Source organism: Ciconia boyciana, chromosome 2 (assembly GCF_034638445.1).
Source record: "Ciconia boyciana chromosome 2, ASM3463844v1, whole genome shotgun sequence".
Taxonomy (NCBI): Eukaryota; Metazoa; Chordata; class Aves; order Ciconiiformes; family Ciconiidae; genus Ciconia; species Ciconia boyciana.
The window spans coordinates 134,267,562-134,284,130 of record NC_132935.1 but is presented as its reverse complement, the minus strand read 5'-3'; the positions used below and the strand labels follow the sequence as shown (position 1 = coordinate 134,284,130).

At 39.5% G+C, this 16,569-nt stretch overlaps 1 long non-coding RNA gene across 2 annotated transcripts; it reads right to left on the bottom strand.

Moving 5' to 3' along the window:
- Positions 1 to 1,035: 1,035 nt before the first annotated feature.
- Positions 1,036 to 15,352, bottom strand: LOC140647112 (uncharacterized). 2 transcript variants are annotated; one of them, XR_012040673.1, is made up of 5 exons: positions 15,247 to 15,352; positions 4,732 to 4,874; positions 3,589 to 3,662; positions 2,805 to 2,958; positions 1,036 to 1,755 (listed from the first exon to the last, which is right to left on the bottom strand). It is a non-coding gene; the product is annotated as an uncharacterized lncRNA (long non-coding RNA). The 2 variants fall into 2 exon arrangements; XR_012040672.1 differs by lacking the exon at positions 15,247 to 15,352 and having other exon boundaries at positions 4,732 to 5,566.
- Between the last annotated feature and the right edge of the window lie 1,217 nt (positions 15,353 to 16,569).

Below are 16,569 nucleotides of genomic sequence, written 5' to 3'. Positions count from 1 at the left end.
TCCTGCTCATATCTGTAGCTGTTCTCTCTTTCATCTCAGGGAAATATTGTATGGCTGAGAACTATTTTTTACTACAGGATAACTGTGTTAAAAATAGTTTTAAAAAATATTAGTGCACTTTAGCATTAATGCTAATGAAACAATTGTTTCTTCTTTTCTTCAAATGTATGCACCCAAAGAAAACTAAAAAAAAAGAGGATATTTCCATTAGAACCTACTGGAAAATAAAATAAATTTAAAAAAAAAAATCAGAGGAAAAAAAATCCTAAGAAAAAAATTATCCCTAATTATATAGCATGTTTTTTTACCATGAGTTTTCATAGACCAGTAGGTGTTTTAAGTCTCATAGTAAAATGATCCAGCTAGTTTTTCACTCAAATAATTTCAGGAATTCTCATGGAATTGCCAAATTTGTCTCACCAAAGTCAGCTTTCCTGCATTGCACAGTATAACAAGACTGAAAAGCCTGTGTATAAACTGACATAAAAGGAAGGACCCTTGTTTTGTTTAACTGCTCAGGTGGTGTCAGCCTATTGAATCCAGCTCAGACAATGCCATTCATCCAACTTACCAGAATTACTGCTGTGAAGTTTGAACAATTCTGCAATATTTTAAGGCAGACCCAGCATCTGCATCATCTGGAGGTAATGAAGCTTTCATTCTCTATGCCAGCTATTCAAGTCTTATATCTGATACTCAAAAAGTTTTCACAGATGGTCTATTCCAACCTGTTCTTTTTCTGCTTCCCCTGGGTTTGTATTTTTTTAGGCATTTCCCATCTGCCTGCTTTATGATCTTTAAATAGATGGAATATTCTGGTGAAAAGAGTGAATACTTTTGTTCTGCCTCCAAATTCCTTCCCAATGATGCCACATGCACATTAGAGCTGGCACGCCCATACTTTGAAAAGAAGCATAAAGTTAAGAAGCAAAATATGGACCTGTTTTATATAACAGTGAGTCACTGCTGCATTTCAATCATAGGCTACAGACAATAAAAAGAGAAATGAAGTGTCAATGATTTAATTGGCAATAATAGACATAGGCTGTATAGAGACAGCATTATCTCTTTTAAACTACAAAAACATGTTCATTTACGGGATAGGTGCCCTGCCATCAGCCAGTGAAGACAGCTTTAAAAACATACATGGTATAAGTAAACAGGACATACAATTATGGAATTGATTTCTGAATATCACTCAGAACAATATACTTGAATGATACAAAAATAACTGAGAAATAGCTACTGAGTAAAGAAAGATGGTATAATTCATTTTGAATAAAAGTATCAAAAGAAATACATTCCTATTCCACAAAGTAAAAAAAAAAAAAAAAAAGAAATTAGGCAGTATCTGTGACGATTTGTTGTTAATCATTTAAGCCAACCTTTCCTGGTTCAGCTAGGAAAAAAAGGAACATAGAAAAGGGTGGCAGCTTTGTTTCGAACCAAAATGGGATTTCTGTAAGAAAAAATCCCATGTGGCATGTGTGGCTTTTATTATTGAAATGTGTGCACTAAACTCGTCAACCATCTTCAGATTTCAGATTGCAATCCACTTGATTTCAGCGGGAACTAGAGGGAAAATCAGCTCTTGTCTAAATCAGATATCTAAAATTGTGTTGCTCAGTACCGAGGTACTTTGAATCCCAGGGCATTTTTTAAAATTTGGGTTTCAGTGTACAGCAGACTATATTCACTTGCAGAGTCCACTTGTATTTGTAATTCAGTGCTTCTGCTTGAAAAAACTATGAAAACCTGAAGAAAGAAAGAGGAGCATGTTCATCAGAATTAAAGGTACTGAAGACAACTTAAATTATTACTCAGGTTCATGCAGTTTTAGTGTTTTCTGTCCTAAAATTCAAGCTGATAAATATATCCTGCAGTGTAACATCTGTGCACCATCCCACAGTGAAAATCATGGGCATTCATCAACTCTGTGGAATATAAATTAAAAAAACAAGATGGTGAAATACTGAAAGATGTTTTTTATGTCACATGAAGAAATAGGAGAATTAACAAGCAAGTCAGGAATAAAACACTGAAATGTGAGAAGAAAAAACAACATCAGGCTCATTTCAATAAATTAAAGTGATCAAGCAAATCTCACATGCAGTTTTTTAAAAGCTGGTGGATAGATACTTCAATGAGATGTTATTAAAAGGCTAAAAGTCTTCTCCTGACAAAGGAATATTTGGAGACTCTCCATCTAATAGCAAACAGTCATGGATAAATAAGGTCTTCTCTTAAAATCCAAGGACTGTCTCTAAATGTGTGGAGGCATCATAGGAAGCCCCTGGGAATACTGCATGTGTTTTGGATCACGTAACAACTAAATGACTTTTAACTGTGGTTATATTGGAATCTATGTCATACTAGAGGTTGTATGAGGATACATAGGATAAAAGTTAAACAGCTAGTGAACTGAATAAAGGGAACCATATTACTATTTATCAGTCTTTGGTACTATGTATATTTTGTATAGCCTCATCTCATTCTAAATAAACACTACATTGTCCTCATGAAGGACACAGTGGCATGTCATGTTAGAACAGGTTCTTTTCACAAATGTCTTTTCTATATAACTATGTTAAAGAAAGTCAGGCCAGAAAAATATGCTTTGCACTTGGAAGAAAATATGGAAATATCTAAGGTGTTTTAAAACCTGTAGAAGGCAATTCCACTGTTCTTTTGCATACATAAGTTTTGCTTTAAAAAAGTAAGAAGAGTTTTACAGAGCTGGAATAAGGGCACAATATACCATACCATACCATTCGTGTAAGAAACAGATAGACATTCCCACTCACCAAAATAGTAAGCCAGAAGTTAGGGCACTTGCCCAGAATTTGAAGTTTGTTAATCCAGGGAGTGCCTTAACCAATACATTAGCTTTTCAATCTTGGGTTGGAGAACTTTTCCACAGGACAATGTATCCAAGCCTATGTATTGCCAGAAAGCATTCTGGTTTCAAAAGAGGAAAAAAATTATAGTTAAGAACTTTTTGCTGGCTCTATGGATAATGAATTAAGAGCATGTTATTGACTGCTAGGATAGGACCTAGCTAACTCGGGATAATATTAACAATCAGAAATAGTGCTTTCAGTGGAGCATCCATGAGGAATTGAAGATGACTCAGATACTACAGGATGAATCAGCCAAATGTAAATTTGCATCAACTAGACAAAAAGATGAACCCTTCCGACTCCTTCTCTTTAACTATCCTTCATCTCTTCTTGGTTGGCTTTAGCACCATCTTCTTCCATGTAATGTTCTTACCCAACATCCAAAATCATCTTGTTGGAAGCATGGTCTTAAGTGATTAACATTACTTACAACATTTACATTTCACACTAAGCATAGATACACTCATTCCCATAAAATAAAATCTTTTGCATGCACACACATAGATTTTACATGACAAATACATAAAAAGACATAACAAAATATGTTAACAAAATAACAAAGTTATCTAAATACAAATTATGCCCCTGCCAACATTCCCTAAAGTCTACCCATTGCATTGAGTAGGCTATGGATCATGCCTTTCTCCATAAGAGTTCTTCCTAAGCAGTTCTTCCTGAAAAGGCTTACCTAGAAATGCAGGTGTAATTTCTGCTTTTTCTATTTCATCACCTCCTCTGTGGCTCTGGCCTTCTGTTGTGTTTCTGTTTAGAGAGTAGAAACACTTCTGCTTTAGCGTTTCTCTCCATTTAATGCTGTTGTATAGCAGTCTATGGGTGTTGCCTAATTTGAAAGCCTTGGCCACTTAAAATGTGGCTGTCAGCAGCAGTTGCTAAGAAACTACAACTTAACTGCTTTCAAATACGGTTTTACTAAAGTGCAATTACCCACACCTGCTATTATTATTTATATGAGCTAATGCGTAATTCCTTCTTCACCACACTGGACACGTCCTCTCTTACCTCCCATCACACTAGGCCCCTTCTTTCTGGCAGAGATCATTTCTCATCTCATCCAAACAAACATTTTAAAACCACCCCCATATCCCGAATATTCCCCAGGCAGGGAGATGTGTCACAAAACAACTTAGCGTAGCTCAGCATAAGGCAGAGCATAAATGCCCAGCTGGTCACTGTCACTTAGAAAACCATTATTATGAGGCAGAGCCTCCAAAGAAATTTTACCCCAAGACAGGGCTGAACAGGAGGTGGATGGGCATTTTTTAATTCAAGAAAATGTTTATGCAGTAATAAATTATTTAACTAAAAAGTAAGTGGACAATTTATTAACTCTGCTTCTAGTAAGTCAGCCTCCAATGTTTTGTTACATGAACAAACAAAATGCCAGTAATGAGGAATATACACTTAAGGGGAGTGGGTATCTTTTGGGTGGAAGACTTTTGTCTTTATCTTTTTTTATCATGTAAACATCTATTGGTGCCTCCTGAATACCAAGGGCATCTTTTATAGTATTTTGGCTGTATTCCACACCAGGTCAGACCATTCTTTTTACCAAGCAATTTCAACCATCTGAATTAGCTGCCTTATACTTTGCTTCCTGGAGGTGAATGCAATCAGGCAGAGACTTGAATTAGAGGAATTTTGGGGCAGATAATGGGAGTGAACAATTAAAATGCAAAGAATTTGTAAAGCTTGATGCTTGCCCTTTTTATGCAACAGGAGGTGAGCTAGCATGCAACAACACAGGGTAGTAAGGGGATAACAGCATTAATAAGAACAGCATGGCACGTCTCCATAGGTGGGAAAAGCTTACCTCTTTGCTTCCACTCTGCTTCCACTCAGAGCTAACTAGGCACAAACCAGTGAACAGGCTCTGCAGGGAGGCAGATGTATTAGCCTCAGTCCAGGTGTGTGTTAAAACAGCTGTAAGTCTTCTGGAGAGACTCTTGCTTGTACCTGAAGAGTCAGAAATACTGGAAATGGAGCTTACATATGTCCCCAGTCATTCACATGGGTACTCACAAAATACAGAATGTGAAAGAAAAAAGATAAGGAAAAGGGGAGAAAAAAACAAATCTTCTTACCTAATAAATATCCACATACTCAGACAGACCTTCTACATTGACAAACTGTTTAAAATAAAGTTATATTTTCTAATGCAAATCTTGATGTAAACCAATCTCCTTAATCATTGAATCACTAGTCATTTAAGTTAAACGACTTGATTTTTAACATCTGGTTTGTAATCAGAGTACACAATTACTTGTCCCACTGCTGAATTTGGATGTTTGTGCTGCACGTATGTAGGCTTCTGGCACCACAACGTTGAATACTTCACCCTATCTGTGGGATGGTGAGACGATGTATGCTGCTTTAGACTCCAGAGGTAAACAACGTGATTTTTATCTGCATGTGGTTGTTAACTACACAAAGAAAAACTTTGGGAACAGTACAATAAACAGATGAGGTTATTTGTAAATCTCTCATTTTCTGGTTTTAACTCCCAAAATACATAATACAAATGTGGCCATGTTTTCTTGCATGAAAATGACAGTAAGTTAAAAAAAAGTAAGTTCTGTACCAAAAGATTTCTCTGTGCAGTTATTTGTAAAAACAAAGATGCATTTTCTTCTATGAGATAAAGTCTCTGGAGTCTACAGTTTCTTTCAAATAGTTTTATCTTCATTAACAAATATTTTGACATCTCTAGATGACTTAATAACATATTGTAAGAATATATTTCAGCAGAATTTCAATACATCTACTGCATAACTGCAGCACACTAATCTCAGGATTTTGACAAGTCCATTTCATGGAAAAAAAAAAAATCACAAAGCCCTGTTTTAGAGTGGCATGGGGATAATAAGCCTGAAGATATAATTCCTGAAGATATCATTTGAATGACCACCTTTGTAGACGCAGTCTCACACGGCATGCCCCAAATTACCCAGGAGACTTGCAGAGACATTACAGTGCCAGGGAGGCAAGGGGACCGCAGCCCCTACCGCCCTGCTGTGATGGGCCATGGGGCAGAGGAGACGCATGCCAGGGGACCACCAAGTGTTTCCAACCTCCTCCCAGGTCCAAACACATGTTATCATTCACATTCTGAATACAACACAAAAGCACTATATTAAATGCCATTTTTATAACAAATTTATCAATAGGAGTAAGATGTTGGGCTTTAGGGTGTGCTTTTAAGAGTACTTCGAAGGAGACAGAGGGTGGCAGAAGGGCAACAGACCACAGAGAGAGCTCCCAGGTGCATTCTTGTATATCCAGACACATTCAGCTTTTTAATAATTATTTCACCTGAGTGAAATTCCTTCTGCTTTACTTTTGGATGGATTAGAAATTAATTCTTCATCATATCCTCTTTGCCACCTGAAGTAGAAACCATAAACCACACAACTAATAAATCTAGGGATTCAAACTGTAGCCCTTGGCTGCCACCTAAAGGTTTCATATACTCCTCCAGAGGGATACCATAGGCTACATTCCTATGTTTGGAATGGAAAAATGCTTCCCTACTATTGTTACAGGCAGCCTCTACAGTCACTATGGCTGAAAGAGATTAAAGGGGGGAAAAAAAATTTGCTCTGGAAGAAAAAAGAAACACAAAATAAAGCAAGAAAAAAAAGAATATCAGTCTAACAGTGCTCCAGAAAGAATGATTTCTTCTCTCTGCATATAGTTTGGATTTGAAAGCCAATCTAAAAATTAGGAAAAAAAAATAGTACACATTACCTGTTTTTTGTAAAAGAAGAAAGCCAGAACAAAGAAACAATATAAAAGAAAGCATAAACTACTGAGCAACGGATGGCTCAAGAGCAAAAGGGCGTGGCGTGCCCAGCCACCATTTGGGTAACACAATGGGGGCAGCGGGCAGGTTGTGTAGGTCTTATGCTTCTACAGAGGAGAGATTGCTCTCTCTAGGCACTCTTTAGAAATTCAAGCTACTTGAAAATAGCAGGAGCTCAGAGGGAAAAGAAAACCCTGGCCACTGACTCCTTTTTGCACCAACAGGCAGAGTTCTGCCTCAACTCTCTATTTAGCTACAACTACCCATCATTTCCATCAATTAACTTAAATAATTGTTTCTTACTCATGGTGTCCATACTAGGTGGCCAATACTGACTTCTTGCACAGATATTTTGAATCTATTATAAAAATTTGAATTTCAATGAACTATCAATTTTACAATGAACTATCAACGAAATAATATGTTGGGAAACCTTTTTCTAATGTATCTATGCATCTAGAATTCATAACATTATACAGTGAATGTTCTGTTTTGCTCCTTATATAAGTGGATATCATCAAAACTTTTTGGTAGGCTGTAGAATATAGAGTGAGCATCTGAATAAGGAGAAAGAGGGCTCTGAAGTGATGTGGCCACAGAGTATAAATGTAAAATTACCAGAGAATCAACCTACAGTTTGAAATAAAGTTGTACTCAACTTTTTAGTTCTAGAGTAATACTAATGCACATTCTTTTTATCATTTCTGTGATATGTTCATCCTATATGTCTTACATCCTGGAGCACAAACAGCAAAGAAAAGAACAAACGAAGTAGAAGGTATTTTGAGAGGAAAAAACTATACTATCATAGGCTCAAAGAATTTCTGGACAAAAAAGAACTGTATTTCTGCTGGTTTTGGTTTTGAATTTTAATCCTGATTTACACATCCAACTCCGTTTCGACTCCCCACAGGATCTGATCTGTTTTATTTTCAGTTTACCCTCTCCTCCTACAGGAATGACACCTCTCATGTTCTTATAGGGAAGTGGACTGACCGACTGACAATGATGCACTAAAAAATAAACCAAGAGTCTACAGAGAACTAGTGGTTTCCACCCACACATGGGAAGAAGCTTAGCGACAGCATCATTTTGGCCCCCATTGTAAAAATGAAAACCCACAAGTAATAAGTAAATGCATAACTGTGCATTTTCGAGCTGTGATCATAATGTATTTGCAGTATTCCCTGGGAGACAGTTAATGGCTAAGAGCAAAAGATCTAGTCATTCTCTCCTATCCCTTTGAGTGGTCCATGTGTCTATGTCTTCTTTGGCACACAGTTATATTTGAGTTTAATACCTTGATCAGATCCCTTGAGATCATAACCTTCCATGGCATTTATTATGATGGTTTGTGCATAGGTAAGGTGCATGTCACTGGTATTTGTACTGTTTATGGTGCTGGCTGTTCTCTCTTTTACTTCAGCTTTGCACCTATATTCTTCTGTTGAGCATGGTGAAATTTTAGTTTAATTTGATGTAATGTAATCCTTACTTGTTTCAGAGTCAGCCAGGACACACATCCTGCAAATTAATATTTTGTGTTCCATTTTCTTCCAAGGCCAAGTTTTGTTAATTACCTGTAGAAGTCTGGACACTTAGAAGATCGATAGAATTTAAATCAACAAAGAATTATAATGATCATCTTTTCTGACCTCCTATGTTATATAGGCTATACAACTTCACCTAGCAATTTCTCCATTAACCTTAACACTCCTGTTTGACCTATAGTCTGTCACTTATACAACCACTGCATCTTGAATTAAAGACCACTCATGATGGAAAATGGTGCCAAAGTCTAATCAGAAACATTTTTCTTCAAACACAGTTAGGCTTACTAAATTATTTTGCAACCTCTATTTCCCCTCACCTTCCAGTGTTCATTAGTGTGTCATGTCACATGAGGATTATTTGCTGGTAAAGTATCACATTAACTAAATTCTAAAGGAACAAATTACTAGTTTGGCTGTAACTTAATTATGTAAAATATTTTCCATTTGAGACAAAAAGGTAAGGCCTGGCAAATCCTAAGGTAGCTGTGTACTCTTATCAAGTATATGCTAACAGCGTGACCTTAATTTTGGTCCTCAGGTTATACTGACTCTTTAAATATTATTGAAGAAATCAATTACTCCCAGACTGCCTCCACTTGGGCTAGAAGTGTCTGTCCCAAACAAAGTGGTGTCTATCCCTTAGCAATACATGAATCCCATAGTCCCTCTCATGCCTTATCCTGACTTCAATAATGTTCGGTACCAGATGCTTCAGCAAAGGTAGAAATCATCTTTAAAGGACCACATCACTATATGGCTGCACGGGAAATTTCTCTGCAGCCCTAGACAGCAGCTGGTTCTTGTTCTGAAGCATGAAAGCTTACCTCCGTTATGAACTTTTATCCTGGCTAGTGTAAAGGTACATAAAATTCATATAAATATCTCATCTATTTTTAAATTCTACAAAGTTCTTATCTGGAGCCAATGAATTCCACAAGTTAATTATACATTATTTTAAAAAGAATCTTAGCTTTATTATAGCATGAAGGAAAAACAGTAAAACCAATAGCTACAGCTCTACTGGATCCTGGAATTAGAGAAGGAAAGATTTATTGATATGAATAAAAAAAAATTCAGAAGTAGGGATGAACTTGTATGAGGTGCTGCCCAAACATAGGTGCTCCTATGCCAAAGTGATAACCATCTAAGGATAAGCAGGATGTGAGAGGCAAGGAGACATATATACAGACACATATTTGAAACAGTTACAAAAATCAGTAAGTAATGGTTTTTGTTGGGTTTTTTTATAATTTCTAAATGCCCCCGTCTGCCTCCGTTCTTTCTCAATTTCAGCATTAAACATTTCTTGATTAATTTTAATTGTCATGTTAGCAGTGAGTCTTGAGCAGGGATCTGGTAAGAGAGGGGAGGGGATATGCAGATAAATACTCCACAGAGAGCATCCTGGCAGATAAATACCCCACAGAGAGCATCCTGGCTGTAATGTGCAGACCACGTTTCCAGGCTGAAGACAAGACCAGATGAAATCCTATCAGAGCCTCAAAACCTTTGATAATTCTGGAAAAACACACCGTCCCTGTCCCTGTTCCCCACCCCTCCCATTTCCCCCCTCTGCCACGGACACACAGAATTTGCCTGTGGGATTTTTCCACTCATCAGCCACCACTCAATGCACCAGATTGAGCAGCTTAGCTATGGACAGGAGAAATGATTTGTAGTCATCAATCACCCAGTTATAAACTTCTGCATTGTAACGGTAGGATACTTTTGAGTCTGATCCATAGAGGCTATACTGTGCTAAAAATTAACTTTAATTTCTGTTAAACAATAGCAGTGCTGTTTCTAAACCACAACTTAACTTTCCCTTTCAACCTCTAACACTTAGTTTCCTCAATAGTTTCTCAGGAGGAACTTTAATCTTTCAGAAGTCCCAATAAATATTTCCTACTATTTCTCCACTATATTCTACCTTTTTCTTTCTACCAGTTCCTTGTAAAACATTACAGAGGAAACCTCTGAGAAATACGAGTGAGCTAATGGTGACAGGGACTTACCTGGGAATTTTCTCTGAAAACTTTCCAAAATATTGTCAGGCCTGCTGTATTATTATGGAATACTCATCTCCCCCTTTGGTAACCCAATATCTTAAATCCTAGGGATGGAGAAGGGCTGAAATCATCATGGAAAGAGGATGAGGGAGAAACTGCAGCGCTGCTTGAGATAGCTGCAGCAGCAGCAGTCGTGACCTTGGGACTCCATTAGGGAAGTGAGAGAAGCAGAAAGGAGGAAGATGGGGAAAGCAAGAGGCCTATAAAGCATCTGAGGATCCATCCAAAGTGACTGGGAGAAAAAAAAAAAAAAAACCATGAGAAGAAAGAGTAAAAAAAATAATTTTAATGCAGATGAGGAGGGAGGCAGAATGGGAGTAACAGTCATCAATGCAAAAAAGAGGAAAAACTAAATTTTGAGGAAGAAGAAAATTAAAAAACTCAAGGTGTAACAGAATCACTTGACTGGCACCGAAGCTGGCTCTTGACAGTAAGTGGAGATTACATACCTTTTTCAAGTACCAGGAGAAACATAGGAGACAGGCAACAAGAACAGAAGGAAATGGGTGGAGGTAAAAGAAACAAAAACACATGGAGTGTCAGTGTAATGTGGATAGTTTCAGCTTGCAACAATACAAAAAAATCTGATAAAAGTGCATGACTTGCTGAGCTTCACAGTGGCTGTTGCTCCTCTATAGAAATGAAAATGCTATTTGTTTATGTCACAAACTATCCTTTGAAACCTATGTTTCCAGAGGAGCTCAGCAGCCTTAGCCTCCATGGATCTACACCTACATCTACCAAGAGAAAAACCTGGCCTTCACCCGTTCTGCATGGAGCTGGAAAACCATACAGTTAGCATCAAAATTGTAATGATTGTTTTGGGGTGGGCTGCAGTCCTTTGTGAATATAAAACTAAGTAAAATATATGCTCTTCATTCTCTGTTGAAATTCTTCATTGAAGGAAAACAGGAAAATGGCACAAAGATTAGTAACACGGGGTCTGGTCTTCAGTCCTTCAGGCGAAAGTCCCACTGAAATAAGGTTAATGAAATAACTTATCTGGCTAACTGCTTTTCTATCCTATTCCTTCCAGAAATCAAGCCGCAGTGCCTGTAAATCTGTGACATAATATCTGGAAAATATTAATGACAGCATTTAGAAGAACCCCAGGTAAATTTTATACTTTAAAGACAGGCCACAGGGGAGCTCTTCTGTCTGAAGTCAGAAAGGCTCTCAAAGCACACCACAAGTTTATTTGTCAAAAGGAAGAAGACACTTCTATCTGAAATACCAGTTCCGTCACATAAAAAAGCATTGTGGAAGTACCAAAAAATCTTAGTGCAACAGTGTTCTTTAAAACTCTGCATGTGACAACAATTAAAATGTTCTTCTTTCAGAATACATCTGTTCAACTGAATGTACTGCAGGGGTTTTTTCAGTAAATACTTCCAGAAAGAGATTATTAGAGCATTTCAATAAACAACCCTAAGCTTTGACCACTTGTTATAATACATGTTTTTATGCTTTTGAGCATCTTAGCTGGATTATATAGATAATTTCTTATACTTGCTTGTCTCTAGAAAAATCACCCTACTCTTTCTTAAAGAGAGGACTAGGGCACCTTCACTGAGGCCCCCCTCTGCTAATTTACAGATCAGCTGTGTGTACTACAGATGTCCTAGGAAATGAATGTCTGTATAGAGCTTAAAGCATTGGTTTTGACCTCGTAAACCCTAAACAGACTGATACCTTCTCACCTGAGAAGCCACTGCTGTCTCTGTCTCAACTGCATGCTGACCATTTCGGTTGAGAATCCACCTGCATTGCAATTTTTTTTCCTCGCAATGGTGTGAAATATCTCAGGTTTATTGTCTTAAAACACACACTTCTTCAGTGGGCTTCTGGCAAGCACTGAAGCATACAAGATCAAGATCTGGGATTTCTAGAGGCCTACATACTCTATTCTTAATATACAAATTTTAGAATTTGATTGGTTATATAAGAAAGGAAGAGAAGTGTACCGCTGGGGTTTTGCAAGTAATTCTCTACAGAAAAGCAGAAGGGAGGGAATATTGCCGGCACTTACACCAGAAAAAAAATCATCATATAATTAAACCCATACAAATAAATGGTGAATAAGAACAACAGTTAGACACAGTATACACAAGTCACCAGGCTGAACATATGGAAAATAGAAGGTGTTATTCCACCTGTCTCTGCATGACATTGACCAAACTGTTAGCATCAAGAAGGTAAATGCAAAAAGATAAAGCTTCAGGTGTTGCCAGATTGTTTCATGCAGGCCTACTGAAGCCATTGAAGTTGCAAACCCAGGCAAGATTTGTAAGCCCACATGAAGTGCCCATGTGAAATCAATGGACATGGCCTTCATGAAAAACTATGAATAGAGTATCGGTAATTTTGGATTATTGCTTTTCCTTAAAATGCACCATTTTCTCTTTGTGCCATGTGCACCAGGAAGTTCAGTAGTGTGGAATGGTAACTAAGGTAGGCATTCATGAAAAAAATAATGAAAAATACTATTTTGGGGAGTAAATATTCTATTTTGAAAGTCAACATTACCAGTTTTCACAGTGAGAACTGAGCCTAGAAATGAGAAACAATGTGCATAGTTTTAATATCTTATATGGAAATGCATCACAACTTTGTCAAAATGACAAAATTGCATTTTGTTAAAAACTTTGTGTATTGCACAGGGCAGTTGGAATTTTATATAGAATTTTACTGGGTATAAAAAACAGCATAGGTAGATTGTTCATAGCCCGCACTGCTGGGGAAGAAGCCTATGATTCCTCGGCAATCTGTTTCTTGGGAACAGTTACTGAATTTGAATTGTTCCATCATTTTAAATTGATGGGTTATGAAAGATTTGCAAAATACACTGACTTCTTTATATGAAACAGATGCAGATTCAAATGTTGTGTAAAAAAAGAACCCAAGCTATAGCAAATGCAATTGTATCTGACAGACAAGCATGTGATCCTTTTACTTAGTTATACAGCAAAGAAATACAATTTGCATGTCAGGGGGACCAAGTGAAGCCACCAAATCCAAAACAATTACCGTACTCCAGCAGGATTTTAAATTATTAAAATAGGGAAGTTGGAGGAAACTGCAATTAATTTAAGCATACCAAAATGCTTTCTATGGGGATTTTAATCACATCTAAGGTGCTACGATAATGTAAGAAATCACGTGACAGGCTAATGAACACATAATGCATTTTTCATTTTAAAAAAGTTTTGATATTAGAAGTTGTAAAACACCATCACTCTTCCCTTTGCAATCTCGGTTTGGACTCTCCCCCATGAAATGGCACATCAAAGATGGTTGGAAATACTCAACCAAAAAAGGAACATGGTTTTTGTAAGAAATGCTTTGGGTTTTTTGACCAGCTCTAGTGAACATTCACTGCAGATGCAACATTTTCAAAACTGTTTCCTGAAGAGAAAGGCTATTTGCCAGCACTATGATAGACAATTATATTTTGTTTTCAATAAAGCAAATGTAAATCCTGGAAAGAAAGCACAGTTATAACACTTCAAGAAATTGGGTATACATGTAATATAAGAACAGAGAATTACATACTTTCCACCATAAAAATTCATAGAATAACTTAGGTTGGAAAAAGCCCCCAGAGGCCTAACCAGCCCTGTGCTTAAAACAGGTCCAATTAGACCAGGCTGCTTGGAGACTTGTGCAGCTGAGTTTCAAACATCACCAAACATCATCAAACACAACCACATTACTTCAAGCGCTCATGGTCCTGTGGATAGGACAATGGATTGACACTTAAAATTCAGTTCCAGTGGTCTTAAACTCCTTGTTAAAAGTCTCTTATGTGACCTTAGATGATTCAGTTTCTCCATTTGTAAAACTATAATTATTATTCAAATCTCCTGCATAATGTTCTTTGGGATGCATCTTATATTATTGCATTATAAACACTGCCTAAACAACAATATATTCAAAGATGCTATCACTGCAAATCAAATATTTTTAAGTCTTTGGCTTCCACCATGGGAGGAACGAAGCTAAAGAAATAGGGAGAAGCTGCATTTTTGGCCCCTTCCTCCGTGTTTAAATTAATGAATAGAGTGTGTTCATTTTGGTTACCTTATTCTCAGATTTTATATTCAAAATTACACATCTTTTTCTTCCACATTAGACTGTAGGTGTTGTCTTTCTGCTCAGAATGCTGAATCTTTGGACATCGTTCTCATAAGTAGTAGTATGTGCAAGGACTCCATTTCCTATTTGTATGGTGAACAGCCTATGCTTAGAAATTCACAAGATAATTCATGCTGTTGAGAACAAAGATATTTTCTTTATGATGCTTATGATAATTTAAATTCTGATCTGATAAAGAGATTCATACAGAATATATACATATGGAGTATTAGCTGTATTCTTCCTCCCATCAACACTACTTGGACTCTGCAGGAGAAAATCCCAAAGCAGAGATATCTCAGTTTCAGCAGCTGTTGCTTCTGCAGAGATTTTGTTTAAAGATACTTCCTTGAATTTCTTTATGTCTCATCCTGGACCCTTTTTTCTAGATACACTTGAATCACTGTGAGTTTGCAACATCATGACCCAGGAGTTAGACATTGTAGTGTCAAATAGGACTAAATCGAGTTTAGTTCACCTGTCACAAGTGCATCCCATTTCAAATAGCTGAGCTCTCATGAGACATGTAGCTCACCACTTACATAGTTTCAGATTATGACCTCTGAAATCACAGAGCTTTTAGGTCAAGAATGCCACGATATTTGAAGTCATGCAGATGCTACCCTTTTATGTTACCATCACTGCATATGGTTTTCTCATATACCATATCCCCATTTGGGCTGTGGCCGCTTGTGGAATGACACTCAAATGTCTGAAATGGGGGATTTTTCCAAGATGAAGCAGAAAGATGATAGTGTTTAAAAACTCACAAGAGTGGGAGTGCAGGACTGCTCCATTGCTGTCTCTCCCTCAGAGACCTTGAACAAACCCAGCATGCGTTCAGTTTCTGACCTTTGACGTGCAGATGATAAACCATCCTTATCTCAGCGCCGCAAGGCTTAGCGCAGGGTCTGAATATGCTTCGACAGCCTTCCATTCGTAGACTGTGAAACAGCACAGTATTTACACTGGTTGCATTTGCATGATTTATTAACATTATACCCTGCACAGGCAGACGTGCACGCTGTTTTGGGATCCTGCGCGCACTGACATCTGTTTGGTAGTAACAGAAATTACGTGGTGACACAGTGATGGCTATTGCTGCCTTTGTGCTCAAGCCCAGAGGCCCCGAGGCCCCAAGGCCCGAGGCCGGCACACCTACCCCCGCGGTGGGGCCCGTAACCCGGGCCCGTAACCCGGTGTGACAGGACGAGGTGCCCAGGTGCGTTTCACCTGCCAGGAACACGCCACCCACCGCCTCCCCTGGGAGCGGAGCCCTCGAGGGGAAAACAGTAAAATTAACGACAGGAGAGCCAGGAAGCGGAGTGGGGCTGGGCGGTGCGGGCGGGCAGGAGAACACACCTAGGCCCGGCGGGGCTTTCCTGGCCCGCACTGCGAGGTACTTTCCGCCCGGCCCAGGGCACGGTTAACCTTTGCGTTACTCCCACTTCGCCCGAAGGGGTGGAAACTCCGAGCAGAAATTACTCAGGGAGGGCGATAGGAGCGATAAAAGGAGGGGAGGTATTTTTAGGTAACGTGAAGTAATCGGCGGCGGCGGGGGGGGCGACGGGCTGCGCTGTGGGAGGGCGGTTTGCCGGCCCGCACGAGGGGCCGGGCGGGCTGCCGGCACCGGGGCGGGGGCGGCGACGCGGGGCTGTTTCTGAGGTCGGGGGCAGCGACGGGCGGGTGAGGATGAGGAGGCGGGAGGGAAGGTCGCACGAGCACCCGGTTGCGGCGGCCGGCTTCACCCGGAGAGAAGGCCACGACCGCCGGCAGGGCGGGGGGGCTGCTGACAGGGCCGCCCTCCGCCGCGCGGGGCCGAGGCGGCGGGCGAGCGGCGCAGCGCTGTGCCCGCGGCCTTCGCCCGCCTCCCCGCGCCGGCCGTTGGCGCGGCCGGGGCACAGCGGCGGAGCGAACAATAGGCGCGGCGAGCCGCCGCGGAACAAAGAGGCGCGGGCGGGCGCAGTGACTTCACCGCCGGGCCCGGCCCCGCCCCCGCCCGCCGAACCTGCCCCGCTGCCGTCTCCTAGCAACCGGGGGGACCCGCGGGCCCGGCGCGCACCGACCGCGGCGGGGCCCGACGGCTCTGCGGG